Below are 21,603 nucleotides of genomic sequence, written 5' to 3'. Positions count from 1 at the left end.
ATATAATAGATATTTATGAAATATGAGCAATTATAATAATATTTTTATTAATATAATTAAAAAAGGGACAAGCGCACTTTCTTATCTACTAACTTGGAGTTGAGAAAAAAGATAATTAGAAGGAATGAATCATTTTTGAAGACTGAGTAATATAATATATTTAATACATTTATTTTTCATGTGACGCAACGTATACAATATTATTTAACGCGTAAACTATTAATTCACATTCTATAATAGAATTTCCATCATAAATTTTGTACAAAGTATTTACAGCATTGATTAGTAATGCAATTTTGACATAAAAAAGTCACAAAATATTTAAATTTCTCACTAATAATATAAGTATACTGACACAGTTCAAAGTATACATGTTCGAGTTCAAACATGAAAAAAATGATTTTTGGCTTCATGTGCAAGTACGTATCATGCAATGATATTTTTACATTATATTCATTACCAATTTTAACAAGTTCCACAATTAAATCTTGAATCGTTAGAGAGAAGGAAACAGTTGATACTAATTGTTCAATATTTGCTGGTCTCTCGATGAATGCCTTTCATGTCATATGAGGCAAAATTATGCGATTACCTTGATTATCATCAATCATAATTTTTATACACAATTTTTATATATTAGGACATAAGTCCCACGCTGATTCCAATATCCAGATATTTATAAGCTGTAGATCAATGCAAATCTCCTTCTCAAAATATAAGGTGTATGACAAGATGTCGAAGATATATAAGATGTGCTGTTAAAGAAAGAAGAATACAGATAAGTAGAAAAACATATACCAAAAGCGTATAAACAAAATTTTATATAATTGAACACAAATTTATTGTCCCTCACATGTTTCATCTCCCATTTGAATTGAAACACAGTAGTTCTTTTCGCTGTATATTTTCAAGAGTTTTTTACTATTCGATTTCCTTTGAGACTGATGCGATAATGTTAGTTGAGCTCTTTTTTTAAACAGTGTTCCATTCCACTTTTTACATATCCCAAAATAGAGGGGATTTTTTCATTTTCAATCCTATGTCAAACTATGTAGTGACACATAAGAATGCACTTTGATCAAATCTTTTTTTTTTCTATGAATCGACGCCGACAACAACAATAAAGTCTATCTGTTCCCATTCTCTTCTCAAAAATGCATTTTGGATATATATAATATATATATATGGATATATATACAATATATCAAATGTGGATTTTACTTATCTTAACAACCGTAGATATGAAATCATTACATTACTTTTCAAATTATACAAGATACAGACTTATATCGTAAGAATGCATTCTGACGAACATTTTTATCTGTGGGTTCGACGCCAATACCAAGAATAAAGTTTTATCTATTCCCATGCTTTCTTTTCAAAAATACTTCGGCTTATCTTTTCGATTGCGATAAAAAAATCATTTCTTCGAAAACATGTTCAAATATGTTAGAACACGTTAGAGTATGCAGCATACCAAAAATGATTCATTTTCGGTATAAAAGATTTTCTTTTTGGCAGCACATTTTACTAGCAATCGAGTTCAGAATTTATTCAATGTTATCGGTGTTATATCAGTGTGTGTATGCTTAATGGAAAAATGGATTTTGCTCATCTCACGAGAATGAAATGATGGGCGAAGAAATAAATGATCAACATGAAGAAATAAATGATCAACATAAAGAAATGTCTGACCAGGAAATGTCCGATGATCTGTCAAGTGATTCGTGTTTCGACAGTGACATGGAGAACGATAATGAAATAATATATCGAGATTTAAATCGAGCTCAAGTAAACGCCTTAAATCCTGTGAAAAAATGTGCTATATTGAGTTCTACTACACTGAAGGTCATGGAAGATATTGCTCAATATTGTAGAAATAAACGATCAATTTTTAAGTCTTCGTATCGTTCGAAAACCAACATATGTACAACCTCGGAGGATATTCCTGTTCGGAATGTAAAAATTTACTTTATCAAATAATGCCTTGTAACATGTGTCCTATTTGCACACAGTGATACAAGGTGAAAATTTTATCAAAGATACAAAAATAGACTAAAAATATACATTTCCTCAAAGTTTTTTTTAATGAAAAGATTGTGAAAAAGAGGATATTATAATATGAAGCAAACAGAGCGTGAGTTGGTAGAGCATTCCGCTCAGTTGAATATACGAGAAGAGTACGTCGCATGGGAACAGCGTTGCGATGTGTTTATCGAATCGCTGGAAGAACAGAGTCGTGTTAAACGATTATCGATTGGGATCAAACAATCGTTGATCGCTCGTATCGCGCGACTTGAAAGTTTTAAAGAGTCAGTGCGTGATTGTTTTGTGCAAGTGGGTGCCGGGTACAGTGCGGAACTCCGATGGCGTGAGATAGATACGGCATTCGAAAGCCGTATACTGACTGGTGCCGTGAACTCCAGGCACATCAAGCCTTGCCAATTCCTCGAAGACGCGAGTGAAATTGTGCTGAAACGTGTGCGAGACGTTATGCAGAGACATAACTCTATAAAGATAAATATTGTATTCAATGGTGAATTCATAGCAGGTGATAAACGTGTGAATAAAAATATCCACAAGAAATTATGAATTCTTCAATACATATGATTTACAAGAATGGTAAGCGTCGCGCATCATCGAGCCTATCCTAGCATCACTGGAGGAATTCCAGGAACGCGATAATGGGCGCTGAATTTGACTTTCAACAAATACAATCCGTTGCACGCAGATTATCACATTGAATTATCGCGAGAGATTAAGATAAAGAAAACAGTAATCAACGTGCAATTCATGGACAATGCGTGCTTCGCGTCAGTGGCTGCCGTACACACACACCGTTTCTACACGGCTAGTAATCATACAAATCGAGAATCCTCATATCAGCACTATAATACCGTATTAAATCTCCAAGGCTTCAGTTTCCATGACACTGAACTAAATAATAAAATTCGAAAATCAGAATAATATCTCCGTCAATGTACAGTATTGAGGAACAGAAAAAAATTCTTCCGACTCACCAGCCAAAAGAGGGACAAGCATGTTAATTTGCTGCATGTAGGATCCAAGATGATAACGCGAGGCATTTTGCGTTGATTAAAGATCTGTCCCGCCTCGTGAGATCGCAAATTATTAGATCCAAGTATAAGAAATATTTCTACGATCGGTAAGTATAATGAGAAAAAAAAATCGATAAAACAATATTAAAAGAAAGTAGTAAATATAATAATAATTTTGTATGATCTTTTCAGGTGTCTATATTACTTCAATACAAATGAAAAATTACAGTCACACTCAGTAGACTGCGGTAAAATGAATGACTGCACCATTCGATTGCCTAGCGAGGAGTGACTAAGCTTCAATAACTACTGCAGGAAGAAGCGCATCTTATTCGTGATCTACGCCGACCTGAGGTGCACATTGGAAAAGATGGAGAGAGAATAAGTCTACACACATGTATCAGCAACACAAGGTATTCAGTATCGAGTATTACACGCGTTGTTCGATTCGCTGTCGAAATATTGTTTTCGTTGCAGTAACGATTGTATTGCGTGGTTCATCGAGGAACTCCGAATCTAGCGCATAAAATAAATATTGTCTTATCTACTAATGTTCCCATGGCAGATTTCATGCGAGACGATTGACAAAAATTTGACAGCACCATGCACTGCCATGTGTGCGAAAAACCGTTCGCGCCTGACGACACACGAGTACACGATCATTGTTACTTGACAGGGCGATTTAGAGGCCCCGCACATTCAAATTGTAATTAAATTACAAAGATTCACACTGTTTTACCCATAGTTTTCCATAATTTATCGAGATACGATTTCGCATTTTATCATCAAAGAAATAGCCATCACGTACGAAGGACGTGTAGACATACTTCCTATAACTAAAGAAAAATATATTTCCACAAAACATGACAGAACTAAAAATGAGCAGAAGAAAACTTGTGTAAAATTATGTTTTATAGATTCTTGTAAATTTCTCGCATCAAGTTTAGAAACATGAAGTTTAACGTTGATATCTCGATAAAGATAAATTGAAAATTATACAGTCAGAATTTTTTAATCTCAGCGCAGAGGATTTCGATCTGCTCGCGAAAAGGTGTATTTCCGTACGAGTACATTGACTACGTCGAAAAGTTGGAGAAAACCGAACTACCATCGCATGATTTTTTTTTAACGGATATTATAATTCTTTAACGGATAACACGGTATCTAAGAGCGCACGCCGTCAACATGTGGCGACGTTCTCCATTCAAACGCTCGATGAATATAGCGACTTGTATCTGTAAAAACAGATGTCTTGTTGTTGGTCGAGAATATATTTGAGAATTTCCGTGATAGTTGCATCGCGAGTTACAGGCTCGATCCCGCGTCTATTATATTTTACCGAGTTTCACGGAGATGCCATGTTAAAACATACCGGTGTAAAATTTGAATTGCTCACAGATATCGACATGGTCATGTTTGTCGAGCGCGATATACGCGGGCTGAGTCAATGTTCCAACAGGAACGCACAGGCTAACAACAAATATAATGCAGTTGTACAATCTTATGTATTTCGACATTAACAACTTGTACGATTGGGCAATGTGTCAACCATTGCCATACGCCGATTTTCAATGATGTAGAAAATTTTAACGTTATGGATGTCGCATTAAATTCCTCGACAGACTATATTCTCAAGGTGGACTTGGAGTATCCACAACATCTCCATAATATTCATGCGGACCTATCGTTTTGCTCAATGCGCGAGAAATCATCCAGAAGACAAGCTCCTCGCTATGTTACATGATAAAAAGCGTTACGTGATTCAATCGTAATCTAAGTATATCAATGTACTCGCTACTCTTCGCATCACAAAGATCCATCGTATTGCAATTCGCGCAATCTTCATGGCTTCGTGAGTATATCGAACTCAATTTAGAACTCGCGCGAACAATGAGTTTGAGAAAAATTTATACAAACTAATGAACAACGCGGTTTTCGACAAGGCCATGAAGAATGTGCGCAACTAAGTCGACATGCGACTTTTAACGCGTTGGGAGATAAGGTGTAGAGGCAATGATCGCGAAATCAAATTTTCATAGTTGTAATCTTTTTCATAGTTGTTGTCTTTTCGCTTGGCGAGAATTTGGTCGCGATAGAAATCGCGCAAATTCGAGGTGAAATTCAGTAAACCGATATACGTAAGTATGTGCATCCTTGATATATCTAAAACATATTTGTATGATTTTCATCATGAGTATAATACCGCTATTTCGTGATAAATGTAAAATTATGTATATCGATACTGATAGTCTCATATATCATATGGAATGTGACAATGTATATAACATTATGAAACATGATATAAATAGATTTAACACAAGCGATTACTCTATCGATAATCCATACGATACATCGCTCGCAAATAAAAAAATTCCTGGTCTCATGAAAAAGAACGAGAACAATGATGCCATCAAGACTGAATTCGTTGGACTTAGAATGAAAATGTAAGCTTTACGTACAAAGAAAGAAGGAAACGAAAAAGGTAAAGAGTGTCAAGAGCAACGTTGTGGCAAGATCCATAATGTTCGAGGATTACACTCGATGCTTGAATGACGCAATCGAAATGTCGCGCAGGCAGTCGTACATTAGATCAAAATTGCACGAGGTGTACACAATTTCGGAAACAAAAGTCGCTTTAAGTCCGATGATAAATGATACATCATGCTGAGTTCCACCGACACGCTGCTATGGAGACATTACCGGTGTAAATAAATTTGTATATAGTATGTATATATATTAGATGTACAATTTTGCTTCCGCCGTTTTTTTTCCGAAATTCGAGGCTTTATTGTAAAAAACTGGTTATACATTTATGATTCAAAGTATTGTCCATCGCTGGCCACTACTTTCTCCCATCGGGTAGCGTACGAATCCCGCGTCGAAAAAACTGATCATCTTTTGAGCCTATCCACGAATTGATCCAATTTTTTACTTCTTCATAAGACCGGAAGTGCTGGTCAGCCAGGCCGTGTGCCATTGATCGAAACAAGTGATAGCCAGAGGGAGCAACGTCTGGAGAATACGGCGGGTGGGGTAGGACTTCCCATTTCAACGTTTCCAAGTATATCTTGACCACTTTCGCAACATGGGGTCGAGCATTGTCGTGCTGCAAAATCACTTTATCGTGTCTTTCATTGTATTGCGACCGTTTGTCTTTCAATGCTTGGAACCACTCAATGACACCACTCACGACAACTTCTCTCACTTAAGGCAGCATCACCATATGCTTCTACAAGCAATCTATGAGCCTCAGCTGCAGATTTCTTCAAATTAAAGAAGTAAATCAAAAGTTCCCGCAAATGATGCTTATTCGGCTCAAAATTTGATATTTTGGTACAAAAAAAAAATAAATGCTGATACAAAATTGCTAATATTTCAAGGTTATGGTGTTGCTGGATGTCCAATCTTACGATAGTACGATCGTTTTACATCAAACAATTTATTAGTGGCGCCATCTTTTGCAAACGGCGGAAACTTATTTGTACTCAATATATATAAGTAATAACTAAGCATATTATATATAAGTCTAAGTATCTATCTCATCTTATTATCGTATCTTCTCCTCCAAGAATTCGCTAAAAGACTCAATGAAGTCCAACAAATCTTGAACCTCCCGGTTAGGAAATTCAATATCATCCTTAACAACTTCATCTTGATTTACAACATCATGAATTGAATCAGCACGCTGTAGTGGTATGTGGGACAACATGATTACAGTATAATTGAATATCGACTAAGAAAGCAAAAAGAAAGGCGGAAAGAAATATAATAAAATATACGAAAAAATTTTTTTTGCATATGTTATCAACAAAAACACCAACCAATAATGATACATTTATTTCAGGTCAGATGATCGCTGGTTCAACAATCGGACAACATATAAAGAACGAAGCTTGCAAAGTAAAAAATTTTTTATATGAGTCAGGATTATATTATGAAAAGTTAGGAGAATTATAGCAAACAGAATCATCATAGAAGCTGGTGATAAATATTGATATTGGCTCGATAAATAAGCGAATTCACATACTACAAGATTATATCGATCATGTTCATCACCTGTGTAAAATCCAGAAAGACGCGAAAATATGAAATAGCTAATCGAAACAGGAAAATAGTTACTTTAGTCGATCGAATAAACACCATTTATCAAACAACCCAAAATAAAAAATGTGGATTGATGGAAGGCTCCATTAAGCTAAAGCACTTTTTGGCATTATGGATGCTTCAGATGAAAAAAATTATTAAAGAACAAGTTACGATTCTGAATAATAAACAGCAAATACTTCATCATTATGGCAAATCAATTAAAAATTCTAAACACCACAATCGCGCATATCGATAAGTTAGAAGAAGTAACCAGTTACAATGCTCAATTACTTTTTAATACTAGAATAAATAGCAAGATGGCCAAACTTAAGAGAGAAAATGAAATATTTTCTTACATTAAACGCCATTATTACGGACATCTTGCAAAATATAAATTGTATTATCGAATACTTCATTTTTGTTGAAGAAGGAAAACTACATCCTAGGATTATACCAATAAATGATCATAACCAACCTGAAAGAAGCTCAAATACATTTGCCATTTCTTTTTCAGCAGTCAAATTAGCTTGAGATAGAAAAAAGCATCACTGTCAGTGCGTGTTATGATGAACAAATATATACACCATTTTGAAATTCCCTCTAATCTCTTATCCGAAATATGATATACTTAAGATCATACCATTACTCACATCCGACCATGATAATGTATTCATTCTGAAGATCAGACCATAACCGTAGATAACGAAAATCAGCATAATGATGACATTAACACGCGAAAATTAAGATGTAAACAAATTGACTATACTTATATTTGAGAACACACCAATCCTATATACCACGAAAATACAAATTTGTTATGTGAAATTCAAATGTATATGCAAAATTCTAATTCTAAGATATTGTGTGTGTAACATGATATATTAAATCTAATCATTCCATATGGATAGTCCTCGAAAATCAACGAGCATGGCTATACTCCATCCTTATGAACAAACATCCTTACAAACAAACAAAATAATTTACTATAGACTGTAAAAATCGCAAGGAATATAGAACGAAAAATTGTAAGAACGGGACAAATTGCATAATTGCAGAAAAGTAAATTAACAATTGCAGACATGATTGTAAAAACAATAGAAACCATCAAAGCTACAACCATTCAAACTCGCTTACCAGAGTACAATTTAATCCGTTTGCGAAAACTAGAGCATAAGGACTTAAGCTAACCGGAACTAGGAAAATTAAGAAAAATTATTCGCGACCCGACGGAATTAATGGATCTAAGCGTTAAACTACAAGATGTAACAGCAGAATTAAAAAACGCATGAGAGTCATTATTTCTGCCGGAATCTATTTTATATTTATATATATATATATATATATATAATTTCGAATTGAACTATTATATTAATTATTGTAATTATTGTAATAATTGTATATACTCTAAATATTGTATCAACAAACGAAAGACTCGCAGGGCGAATGTAAACAAATCCCGTGTAGAAAAAAAAAGAGAAAGGAGATTTTCATAGAAAAAGTCAAATCTCTGTTTTCTTTTTTCAACGAAGAAAGGATGTTATGACTCAAATAGGTCATACTCAAAATCTGCAACGTCTGCAGATTTTCTGCAGACCAGCAGTTAAATCATTACAAATCAAGTCACCTATTTTTTATTAAAAAACAGGTGACTTTAATTTAATGCAACCACGCATTAATTCAGCCTAATTTGTAAACATAAAAACGTAAACCTCGAGGCCGTTCCGAAAAGTCAAGAAGACACATGACTACTGTGAGAATCCTCGGTAATGCGAGACGTCATAAGATTATAACACATCGAGTATTCGTAAGTGACAATAAATCTTCTTATATCACGAACGCTAGTCTATATTATTGTAATTGGAGGATCTCGAATCCTTACGACATCATGTCCAATCTGTGATTCCGCCACGTCCGGAGCGACACATTGTACTTCGACGGTACGATTAGTTAACGGTTGACTCGTAAATTCTATAAACGGTGCCCGAAGCGATATCTTTGCACCCTGAGCGGTACAAAAAAAGTTTTTCCCTGAATCCGGGAACTATAATTTCATAATACAATACTTCGAAGCGGTCACCCATTCAGTTGTATACCGTCCATTATCCTTGACTTTTGAAATCATCTGGAAACTGCTGCACTTCGATGATTCACGAACACCTATATAATTATGGATGTATAGCTATGACATCTGTTCAATATATGGTCTTGATAAAAATTTGTGCAGTTCTGAACATCCAGTCAGTTCTCTGTCTAATATTTAATTTTAATGTTATAATGTTATGACTATTTTCAAGTTAGAAAATCATACGCTCTACTTTCGCAGTACAAGTTATCTTGCGTTTTTAATTAGAGATTTTCACAATCTCTCCTATCGATAATGATACGCCGTATTGATATGATACGGGTTATATATCATGATGTACCTAAATAGTATGCAGTATAGGTGTTGATATAGCGTACTGTAATATTATGTACACTTTTTGAACTGCTACCGTACAGTTACACCGCCACCTCGTATAGTATCAGTATAGTATCAGTACAGTAGCGATATTTTGTGCGGGTATTTTGGGATATCGCATACTTGGTTAACTAGGTTAGTATATCGATAGTCGTTGGTACTGACATATATCTCTTTATCCGAAAGATTGGACTATTTAACAGACGCGTCTCCGGATGGCGGATAGAAGGACGTCCGGAGACGGGCCGGATTTCTCAGAGATGTGAAAACCTATGTGAATCGCGGGAACACTCCGGATAATGGCGGCTATAATCGGCTTCTCAGATATAAAACTCTGGTAGGAGTCGGGAAGGTTACCGCTGCGGAGCAACCTCCCAACTATCGTGTAAACTATCGTGATGAGGGCTGCATTACTGGGGAGCAATGTCTAATGATGCCCTTGGGGTATCCCCCCGGCGAAACACCATTGTAGTCTTCCATATGTGCAGATGGCTCCGCATACAAGTGACCGCATATTTCCCTCACATTCGTGGGATCAGAATAGAGGACAATCAAATATTAAACTTAATTCTGAAAATAACGAGGGAACGAAACGAATCTCGAAATACGTAAATTGAGAAGAAGCTTTCAGGAGCGGCGATACGAAAGATAAAGAGAGAGGAGGCGAAGAATGGACTTCTACCTATCTAGGGGATACAAGATCCCTAGGGCTAATCATCACTCCAGCTATGACCACTCTACCTACGGAGAAGAGGCCGAGCAAAAGACTAAGGGAGTTTAACAAACCTCGACTATGTCTTTTAGCGATGCAGCAGTAGGACTAAAGATGGCCATCATGGACGTCAGATATCCCGACAAATTTATCTCTCAGGAGCAGGCCACAATCCTGAAGGAGTGGTTGTTAGAACGGATACAGGAATCGGGTACTGAGGGTATTTCTCCGAGGTTTCTGGAAGACAGATTGCATGGTAGTGTCTTCTTTGTCTGCTTCGATCAGGCACAAAGAACTGGCTGGAGAAGTAGCTGGGGAGAGGCACATCACTGGCATGAATCTCAAACTCGTAGTGGCAAAGAACCTACCTTAGCCTGTAAAGACCTGATCTTTATTCAGAGTTCCAAAACCGACACGGATAAAATATTAAAGAGGATTTCGAATCAGACCAAATTTCTAAGTACAAAGAGTTGGCAAATACTCAATCAAAAAGATGACTCAAGAGGCCAATACCTTGTTATCAAAATGGACAAAGCCTCCCATAAAATAAGAGAGATCTTAACATCATCCGTTTCTAAATCTCAGCTGGGTTTCGTTCAAGCTCCTTCAAAAGAAGCAGACATCAGCTGAAGAAACTTCCGGGATGGAAGTGGAGACTGCACTGCTAGACTTCAACCTCTCAGCCCAGGAAGAAGGCCATCCTTAGGTAAACCTTCAATACCAAAGTAGTGCAAATTAATCTACATCACTGTAGAGCAATGTCATATCCCTTCAGTGCATACATGGCCAAACAAAATATCCTAGCCCCCAAGAATCCTGGAACTATAGAGGAGTGATCAGAGGTCTTGCGAGAGTCGCATCGGTGCTCTTTGGGACACCGAGTAGGAATTACAAAGAATATTCCCTCATGACATGCATTTTGGTCAGTAATATATTAAATCTGTTAACATTAAGAGAATTCTGTTGTAGAGGACTAGTGGCAAGGCTGAAGAGCGCAAAGCGAGGATACACGAGGGACATTATAGTCGTATCGGTATATCTCTCTTATGACTAGCCCGATGAATCTCCAATGAGAAAAGGCTGGTAGATTACTGCAGGACAAACAACTTGCAGTTCATTCTGGGATCATGTGATGCTAACATGCATCATATTATCTGGGGAAACAGCAACAATAGAGGTGAGAACCTCGCTGAATACTTACTAAACAAGAATACTTACTAAACTATGCTAGAGGTCTTTAACCACAATAATAATACCCCAATCTTCATAATCACGAATAGACAGGAAGTTATTGATATAACAAGGAGATAAGTGAATTGGTAAGTATCATGTCTCAGACGAGTCTACACTCTTTGATTATATATACAGGTTTGATTTAGAAATGGCAACCCTTCTAGCGTTGTTAGAAATCTTACGAACACTGAGAATAGTATTACTACAAATGAAAATTAGGGAATGCCAAGCAGGGTTAATATTCCGGAGATAGAACTGCTGGAAACTAATATGCGTACTGTCATTCTGCAGGCGTATGAAGAATACTGCTCTACAAAAGAAATGAAAGCAGCAAATAAGATCCCCTGGACGGGCGAACTCTCAAATCTTAGAAGAACAATAAGGAAACTTTTTAATAAGGCAAAGAAAACCGAAGTATGGAATGAGTATGAGACTAAACTTACGGAATACATTAAAGCCTTGCACAAGGAGAAAAAGGTCTCCTGAAAGAGACATTGTCATCAAATTGGGAGCACCGTAAGTATGCTCGATTCCAGAGGGATCTAATACACGACAATAAGAATCGTTTAAAGCTCTTAAAAAATCGGATGGGAAATACATTGTAGATGGGAAGGAGATTCTGAAGTTAATACTACAAATACATTTCCCATACTCATAGTTAACTGGAAAAAAAAGACGATCGTCAAGATCATCTTAGATAACATTAAATCCTGAGCTTCTAAGCGAGATTGGGAAACAGCCGTATCCGTGATAAACAAAAGAACACTTTGGTGGGCAATAAACAAATTTGAATCATATAATGCCTTAGAGTGTAACAGAATTATACCAGCGATGTTACAATGGGGAATTAATATCCTGGCGAGCAAACTCGTTGCTCTGTTTAAGGCTAATTAGTTCTGAGCTACATACCAGAAGCCTGGAGATGGTATTTATACTAAAAGACAAAGATAGGTATAATCTAGCAAAATCTTTTCGGCCGATAAATCTATCATCTTTCCTGCTCAAAACTTTTGAAAGAATGATAGATTATTTTATTAGGGAGACCTGCAAACAAACCCTCTTCATAGGCATCATTTCCTATTAGGCTGGAAAATCTTGTGAACTTGCAAACGAACTATCGCTAAAGATTGAGAAGACTCTAGGGGATAAGGAACTGAGAGTTTTCATGGATATTGAGGGAGCCTTTGATAATACCTCATTCAAATCCATCAAAACAGTTGCTGAGGATCACGGGGTCGACAGCACAGTGTGCAGCTGGATCGATGGAATGCTCTGCAGCAGATTAGTCGTGTCCAGCATTGGAAATTCCATCATATCGCGAAGGGTTGCTCTTAGGGCGACGTCCTCTCGCCACTGTGATGTCTGGTAATCGATTTACTGCTGTGCGAAGTTTCGGAGAATGGAACTTACATACAAGAATATGCGGATGTAGTTATCCTTATAACGGGAAAATTCAGAGACAATATAACAGACTTGATGCAGCAGAATCTGAAAATTATGGAAAGTTGGAACAGGGAAAGGGAACTTTCAGTGAACCCTAGTAAAACTCTAATAATTCTTTTTAAAAAAAGGAAAATGAATGAACTCAAAAACAAACTCAAAAACATTTCGATATCCGGATTAATCCTATGACAAAAGAACCTAAGTTTTTGAGGTTCATCTGGACAGATTAACATTCAGCCCACATATGAAATATATTACAAACAAAGTCATAAGAGTCTAATGAATGTAAAAGAACGTTCGGAAGATCATGGAGACTTCAACCTAGAATGCTATATTAGGTATATACAGCAATCATAAGATCCATAGTAACATACGGCTTACTAATCTAGTGACAAAAAACCAAATAGACCAATAGCATTGGCCTTACGAGAGGTTAGTTTGTCTGGCAATCACCGGCTGAGTATTATACCGACTGCTTCTCTCGACTAGAACTCTTACTGAGACTTCCACTCCTGCATCTAGTGCAGAAAAACGCCCTAACAAAGATTTTTAAAAAACACGAGTAATGAAGCACCCCAAATTAGAATGGGGGGATGATCATATCAAGATTTCAAGAAACTAAATAATAATCAACTCCTGAAGATGTACTCGGATTTATTGAACAACACCCCATACCTGACTATCAAATCATTTCAAATTACCGATGAAGATGATATATGGACAGAGAAACATTGCACTCCTATAGGAGAAGAATGGTACGTAGATGACTCTAAAATGTCTGTGAGCACGGGAGCAGGAATATGTGGTGCAGAACCAGAGAATATTAGCATGAACATGGGTAGATACTCGACAATATTCCAAACAGAAATCATGGCTATCCTCACTTGCGCACAAGAATTGATAAGGAGGAATTATCATGGCAAATCCATACTTATCATAAACGATAGCCATGCAGCGCTCAAAGCTGAACGGTGATGTTAAATCCAAACTGGAATGCATTCAAAACCTGACAACTGTATTAGCAGCAAGCAATACGTATCAAACTCGTATGAGTACCGGGATATTCTGGCGTACCGGGAAATAACAGATGAACTCAGCAGGTCGACAGCAAAGATTAATGAAGGGACCAGAACCTACATATGGAGTACAGCAGTTGCTAAAAAAAACATTCAAAAAAATAGTGTATGTAGAATAGTATAACAGCTGAGAAAGGGCGGAGATTGGCGCATTCAAGATGGTTCCTGGTCTTCCTCAGCCCCCACTTGGATGCAAAGGATATAATCTCACTGAGTAAGAATAAAATCAGACTGCTAGCAGGAATAATAACAGGATACTGCAGCCTGAATAAACACCAGCACACGATTGGCCGATCAGAAGCAGAGAATGCTTGGATGAAGAGGAGACACCTCTTCACATATTAGGTGTACAACTTTGCTTCCGCCGTTTTCCTATAGATGGCTTTAGCGGTGGTAGTCGAAATAAATAGACCATAGACGTCATATAATAAACTTGGGCATCTGTCAACATAACCCCATAGAAACATTAGTCGATTTGTGTTATTCTCGATTGAAAATGTTAGTTTACGAGCCAAATTCTCGTCATTTGCGGGAAGTTTTAATTTTTTGCTTCAATATGAAGAAATCTGCGGCTGAGGCTCATCGAATGCTCTCAAATACTTATGGTGAGGCCGCTATTAGTGAAAGAACGTGTCGTGAGTGGTTTCAACGCTTCAAGAACGGTGATTTTGACGTCGAAGACCGGCATATTGCGTAAGTATATAAATTCACAAAGAAAACACTGTGAGATTCGCTTTAATCAATGTAGGCTTTTTAAATTAAATATTGCATTTTGTAAACAAATTAATAGAATCATGTTCTGTTCATGTAATTATGAGGATCGTTTGATAAGTTTGATAAAAAAGTAAAACCTATTATAAAAATGTCACCTATTATAAAAAAGGTCACCTATTATAAAAATGTTCAGAATGGATTCCAAATTCGGAATTCATTCTATATTCAATAGGTATTAAGATAAGTATATAAATTCACAAAGAAAACACTGTGAGATTCGCTTTAATCAATGTAGGCTTTTCCTCTTTTTAAATTAAATATTGCATTTTGTAAACAAATTAATAGAATCATGTTCTGTTCATGTAATTATGAGGATCGTTTGATAAGTTTGATAAAAAAGTAAAACACATTTTTTTGGAAAAAATCTGCTTTATTTCTCAACATAGTCTCCATCAAAGGCTATATACTTAATCCAAGGAGTTTCCAATTTTTTAATACCGTCGGAAAAGTAGGCTGTCTCAAAGTCTGCAAAATATTCATTGACGGCAACAATGACTTTCTCATTTGACGAGAATTTTTTCCCACCGAGCCAAGTTTTTAAGTTTGGGAACAGAAAGAAGTCACACGGGGCCAAATCCGGAGAATAGGGTGGATGGGGAATCAATTCATAGCCCAATTCGTGTAGTTTTGCCATTGCAACGGTCGACTTGTGGGACGTCGCGTTGTCTTGATGGAAGAGCACTTTTTGCGCGCCAATTTTGGCCGTTTTTTTTTTCAGTTCTTCTTTTAAACGATCCAATAACGTTGAATAATATTCTCTTGTTGTCTTATCCTTCTGCAAGTAGTCAATTAGGATAATTCCTTGAAAATCCCAAAAAACAGTGGCCATCACCTTTCCAGCCGACAAAACAGTCTTCGCCTTTTTCGCACTTTCACCAGATATTATCCACTGCTTTGACTGCTGCTTCGTCTCAGAAATAATGATGGATCCAAGTTTCGTCCACAGTCACGAATCGACGTCAAAAGTCCTGCGGATTGCGCTTAAACATCGCCAAACACTGCATTGAAACGTCCTTTCGCATGCGTTTTTGCCGCAATCGCGGCATCGTACACACAGCTTTTTTATATGCAATTTTTTATGCAGGATGTTATACTCTTCGTGGAGATGTCTACGGTCTCACGCACCTTCATTCGACGATTTTTCATAATCATACCATGGATTTTTTCCACGATATATTCAATATGGTAATCAACAGGTCGTCTGGAGCGCGCTTCGTCTTCAGTGCAGGTTTGGCCACGTTTAAATTCGTTTATCCAAAAATAAATGGTCTTCAATGCAGGAGCAGAGCTCCCATGAACTTTAACTCAGCTTTGATCTGCGCTGCTGTCCACTTCTTTAAATAAAAATGTTTTATTACTGCACGGAATTCGTTTTTTTCTATTTTTGCGGAAACTGCTAAACCACTCGCTCCAAATGACTATCAACGTGAATTATGCGTCCTTTCGGGCTGAAATTTGGCCTGAAGGGGTTCGAAGAGTGGATCTTTCGAGATGTCGCGTCATCAAATGAATTATAGCGCCATCTCATGGAAATTTATCAAACTGATCAAACGATCCTCGTAGATAATAACTCGTATCATGTTCGTGGGTCGTTTCTACGTACAATTAGTCAAAAATTGAAAAAAATATAAGATAAAATACTATTACGTCCAAATCTTTGGAGTTAAATTTTAAGATTCGATTGAAGAGAGAAGAAATAAAAATGGTAAGAGTAAGAGAGAGAGATAGGAAGGACGTTTAGACTCTTGTCTCGCAGATATCCACACAGAGGCAAGTACCTCGAGTCGAACACACTTTTTGTCGCTTCGGAATATTGGTCGACGTCCCACAAATATGCTATAATACCTGTTTTCAGCAAGTAATGCAATCGTCGGTCTAAATTTCGAGTCAAGGAATCTAATCCTTATAACTCGAGACTAAACCACGTGCGATCTCTGAAAAGCGAAGGAGTACGACTGCGAAGTCTTAAGTTCTCAAATTAAGAGAGATTTTTAAATTACGTTGAGGATTATTATTAGCAGTCTATTGAATGCATTACAAATCTCAAATTAATACAATTATAATATAAAAGAAATTACAAATTAATAAGATTATTATGAACTATTTTACATACTGTTATAGTATCGCTAGAAAATAAAATTATAGGGCGAGCAGTGACTGGTTTTTAATTTATTTCGCGTATAGTAGCGGAGAAAGGAGGAAAAAAGTTGTAGACTGGAACTAAATTCAACTGGAACTAAATAGAGATAGGCGGAATTTGGAAGGAACACTAGGATGAGCGAGTAAGAAAGTTGCTCAATGATGGTATCTGATTTCGTCGAGAAAAGGTTGTAGAAGAATTCAAACGAGATATGGATAAGATGATCGAGAAAGTAATGTCAGAATGTGAACATTTGATGGCTGCTCCCTTGGGAAAGGACTTTAGGAAGAGAGGGTGTTAAGCGCAGGAATTGTCTATTCGATTGCATTGATTTTAATGACATTTAAAAGAATATTATTTGAACTATGAATTATTCACTCTTTAGTGAATTAGTTTAATTTCGAGACAAATAAATGATAATCCATTTCACAATTTTTTGTACATCTTTTAGCTTTAAGACTTAATTTATTTTTACTTTTAAAAATCTGGTCTTGCAATTAATTGTACATTTCGCTTATTCAGTATTTTCTCTATATTTTCAATTTTTCTTGTTGTTATATTAATATTTCATGCTGTTGCTGAATTAATATTTGTTACTTCTGTGTATTGTCAAATTGTTTGTGAGACAATGTTTGAAGTTCATGTTTTCTGAAACCGATGTTAATAAATTGAATTGATTTCTGAGCCAAGGCTTTCTGATTTTCTTGTCCTTGATGTTACTGATAACGATGTTACTAAATTCAATTTCCTGTTGGACCAATAATTTTTTATTTTGTATTTCTTAGTTATCATAATCGAATGTTTATAAATTCAATGTATTCTTAAAGCAATACTTCCTGATGTTGTTCTTGTTGCAAAATTGTACAATTTTGTTCTTGCAATAATAATCTCCTATTCTTGATATTTATTATTATTATCAACATATTGTAGTACATATACATGATGGAACAGCAAAGTGTAATAATACTTTTGTCTAATCTCTTGGAAATTTTAAATTTATGATTTGATTGGAGAGAAAAGGAGCGAGAATAGTGAGGGCATTTGACGCGCAAAGACGCTCAGATTCTTGTCTCGCAGGTATCCGCACAGAGGCAAGTACCGCGAGTCGAATGCATCTCTTTGTGTCGCTTCGGAAGATAAATCAACGTCCCGCAAAGACGCTATGACACCTGTTTCTTACGAGCAATGTGATCGTCGGTCCAAATTTCGAGTCAAAGAATTTAATCCTTTTAATCCCTTTCGGGACCACGTGATTCGATCTCCGAAAAGGCAAATATTAAGATGAAAACTACTAATACACAAAACAATTTTATTAATTGCACCATAAGTAATGTTAGCGACAAATGTGCAGACAGATATATATCTCAGAGATTAACATGAATCGCGAAATAATTCGCTAATCCAAGTCATTTAAATACTGGCATGATGAAAACAAAAAATCCATGAGAAAGTTCTTCGGAATGATCAAATAGACGAAGCAATCCAGTTCTCTTATTACAGTAAATTTCTATCACAAGTGTTCGATTTCGATTTACATCAATATCAGAAGAAAGAAAACACCAAAATAAAAATAATTACTTTCGTTAAAATTAGTGACAAAGACGATAATAATAATCAATTGTTCTCATAATTATAATTAATGTTAACAAAAAAGTAATTTTTATTTGTGATTTCATAATGTTTGCAATTTTCTGTTGCTGCTTTAAAATAATATTTATACTATACACTCAGAGAAAAAGAAATAGTGATAGCAATTATAAAAATAACAACCATACAGAGTTTTATACGTAGAAAAAAGGTACATAGTTGTAATAATACAAAATATTTATTCAACTATGCATATACATTAATTCTACATATCGTTACGTTCAAGCACCAGGATTTTTTTATTCTACGGGATTGGGATAAAGAAGAAGGCAATGGATGGAAAGACGCAACGGATACTTTGCTCATGAGTTCACGCTTGGAAACGTGCCACGAACCGAACGCACCTATGTAAGCCTCAAAATAAGAGCCAACGAACCGTATGATCGTTAATGTCTAACGAGACTGCGCACTCATCAGTTCTTTATATCGTATTTAGGATTCAAGGAATTGAATCCTTTTAACCTGAAAACGGACCTGTGCGAACCTGTGGAAAGTCAGAATCAAATACGAGGGTATTTAAATAATGTCAAGTTTCAAAATGAGCTTCGATTTATTATGGATTGAAAAATAATCATTACAAAATTATATTAAATATGCTCATTAAGTCTATACATAGACTCAATAAGTCTATACACTTGAGAATAATCATATAATTTAATAAACAAAATAATAAGCGTGAAGTCGATATAAGTATTTGCAAATCATGATTTAAAAAACAGACGTAACACTTTTCTTGTGAGAAAACGTGACTGTGCTTCTTGACAGTGGATTAAATCAAAGCCAATTACGAGCTAAAAAGTATGAACTATGTATGAAACACATTGTAGAGAGATTCGATAATTTCACTCTTCAACAAGTCGAGAAAGATGGATAAATAATTTACATCGGTGTTTATTATCAAAACAAGAATTTATTGAAATGAATTTCCATTGCAAAAGTAAAATTTTATGTAGATATCAAATTAATGAAATATCAATTTCAAGTTAAAATTATGAAACACATTTAAAGTGCGCAGATGTGCGTGCGTGCAAAATGCGTTGCAAATGCAAATTTTTTATTATTTATTAATAATTGTATAAATGAATATAATTTTTTTAAGTATTTTATTTTACATTCGACTTTTTCTAAATTTGCGAATCACAGAGAATGTTCCTCAGAATAAAACAATTGTTTGCCCTGAAAAGGGCAGATTAAATATTGTTTGGCAGAATTTTCTTCATGAAAGATGTTCAAAGTGACGACTATCCATTGCGATACAGGCTCTCATGCGTTTCAGTAAATTCATTTGAGTTTTCTGCAGCATATCGTCATCGACACTCCAAATGGCATGATGAAGTTTTGCATTCAGCTCTTCCTCGGGAAGCTTTCTGTAAATAATTTCTTTACAATGTCCCCACAGGAAAAAGTCTAATGGATTAAGATCCGGAGATCTTGCGGGTCAAGGTATTGGACCATACTGGCTCATCCAACGTCCAGGAAATTGCCTTTAAATAATTGGTAACTCTGGCATTATGTGATCCAGCATCATCTTGTTGGAATATGATTCTATTCTTCTGCTAATGGAACTTTTTCCAAAAAAATCTGGAAAATTTTCTGTCAAGAAGTCCTTATACGCCATCTAAAATATTTAGCAAAATTGGACCCAGTATGTTCGTACTCATGATGCCTGCCCAGACATTAATTTTCTATCGAACTTGAAAATTTCTGAGTCGAGTGACTAGGATTTTCGTCACTCCACATATGCATATTGTGAGAGTTATACATTCCTTCTTGTGTAAACAACGATTTGTCGCTGAACGAGAAGGAAATTCCGGATCCTCGTCTACTCTCCTCAGAAAATTTTCAAAATCTTTTTTTTTTTGGAAAAGTCTTCTTGTCATAGGTGTTGCACATGATTGTAATGAAAAGCGTGTTTTTTTTCTTTCAGGATTTTTTTTCTTTCCTCTGTACTGTGGAATAAGACAAATGATGCTGACGAGCTAGGACGAATATTAGTTTCAGACTCTTGTTCGACAGGATTGTTTCCACATTTCCAAAATTTCTTTCGTCGCAATGTCTACCGAAGTCTTTCTCTTTTTTTCGATAAAACGCTTTCCGTTTCGTACAATCTCTCTGTTGCAAGTATAATAGCGACGGATATGTATAACAGCGATGAATATTTTGCTCGATTTGGATAAAATTCTGCATATCTTATTGCTGCAGATGCGATCCGTGCAATCGGTCGCGATCCGTACGATGCTCCCATTTGTAGGAAGAGTTGCGAAGAGAGAATCGAGCCCCCGTGAAGAAATTGAATAAATAGCACAAAATCGATACTGTGCTTAATAATCCTTCGATATATTATAAGCGACTATTATAAGCGTCATTATCAGGACGATGGCAGCTTACACAAACGAAGAATACTACGACATGCTAATGGCACTTGATATTTTATACAATTATTAATAAATAATAAAAAAATTTGCATTTGCAACGTTTTTCAATAAATTGTATTAATCTAAATCATATTAATTGATATTTTCATTTTTGAATTGCCGCGTTTTGATTTCGTACTTCTGAACACGTTTACAGTGTTACCACACAGTAATCAATAAAATCAGTCAGCTGCTCGCTACCGTCGTAAGTAAACACATGTGTGTTCGTCGTGTAAACACGTGTCCCTCTCTTCGATTACTTTCCACGCGCCTTAGTAGCGATTCAGAGTTATTCACATTAATTGATCGATTCGGTAATAAATCTCGTTTGCTCAATCAAGTGAGAATGTGTGAGTGTGTTGAGATGTGATCGAACTTAATAAATAAAGAGATAAAGTGTCATTAATTATGCAAAAAGAATCTGTTTCCAAAAGGATCATAGGAGGCAGCAGTAGTAAGTTATACCGAATAATGCATAAGTATGCACGCTCAAACTTGATTGAATATGCTCCATCTCTCTCTCTCTCTCTCTCTCTCTCTCTCTCTCTCTCTCTCTCTCTC

The 21,603-nt window shown here is 35.9% G+C and overlaps 1 long non-coding RNA gene across 1 annotated transcript in view; it reads right to left on the bottom strand.

Annotated features, from left to right (window-relative positions):
• LOC108691869 overlaps positions 1 to 7,573 on the bottom strand; it is a 16,451-nt gene extending 8,878 nt beyond the window's left edge. The window contains exon 1 of the long non-coding RNA XR_001931940.1: positions 7,022 to 7,573. This is a non-coding gene — a long non-coding RNA (uncharacterized LOC108691869). The remainder of the gene's footprint in view (positions 1 to 7,021) is intronic.
• Positions 7,574 to 21,603: the final 14,030 nt, after the last annotated feature.

This window comes from Atta colombica, unplaced genomic scaffold (genome assembly GCF_001594045.1).
Source record: "Atta colombica isolate Treedump-2 unplaced genomic scaffold, Acol1.0 scaffold54, whole genome shotgun sequence".
Lineage (NCBI taxonomy): Eukaryota > Metazoa > Arthropoda > Insecta > Hymenoptera > Formicidae > Atta > Atta colombica.
The sequence above is the reverse complement of the archived record's forward strand: the minus strand, read 5'-3'. Positions and strand labels throughout refer to the sequence as shown.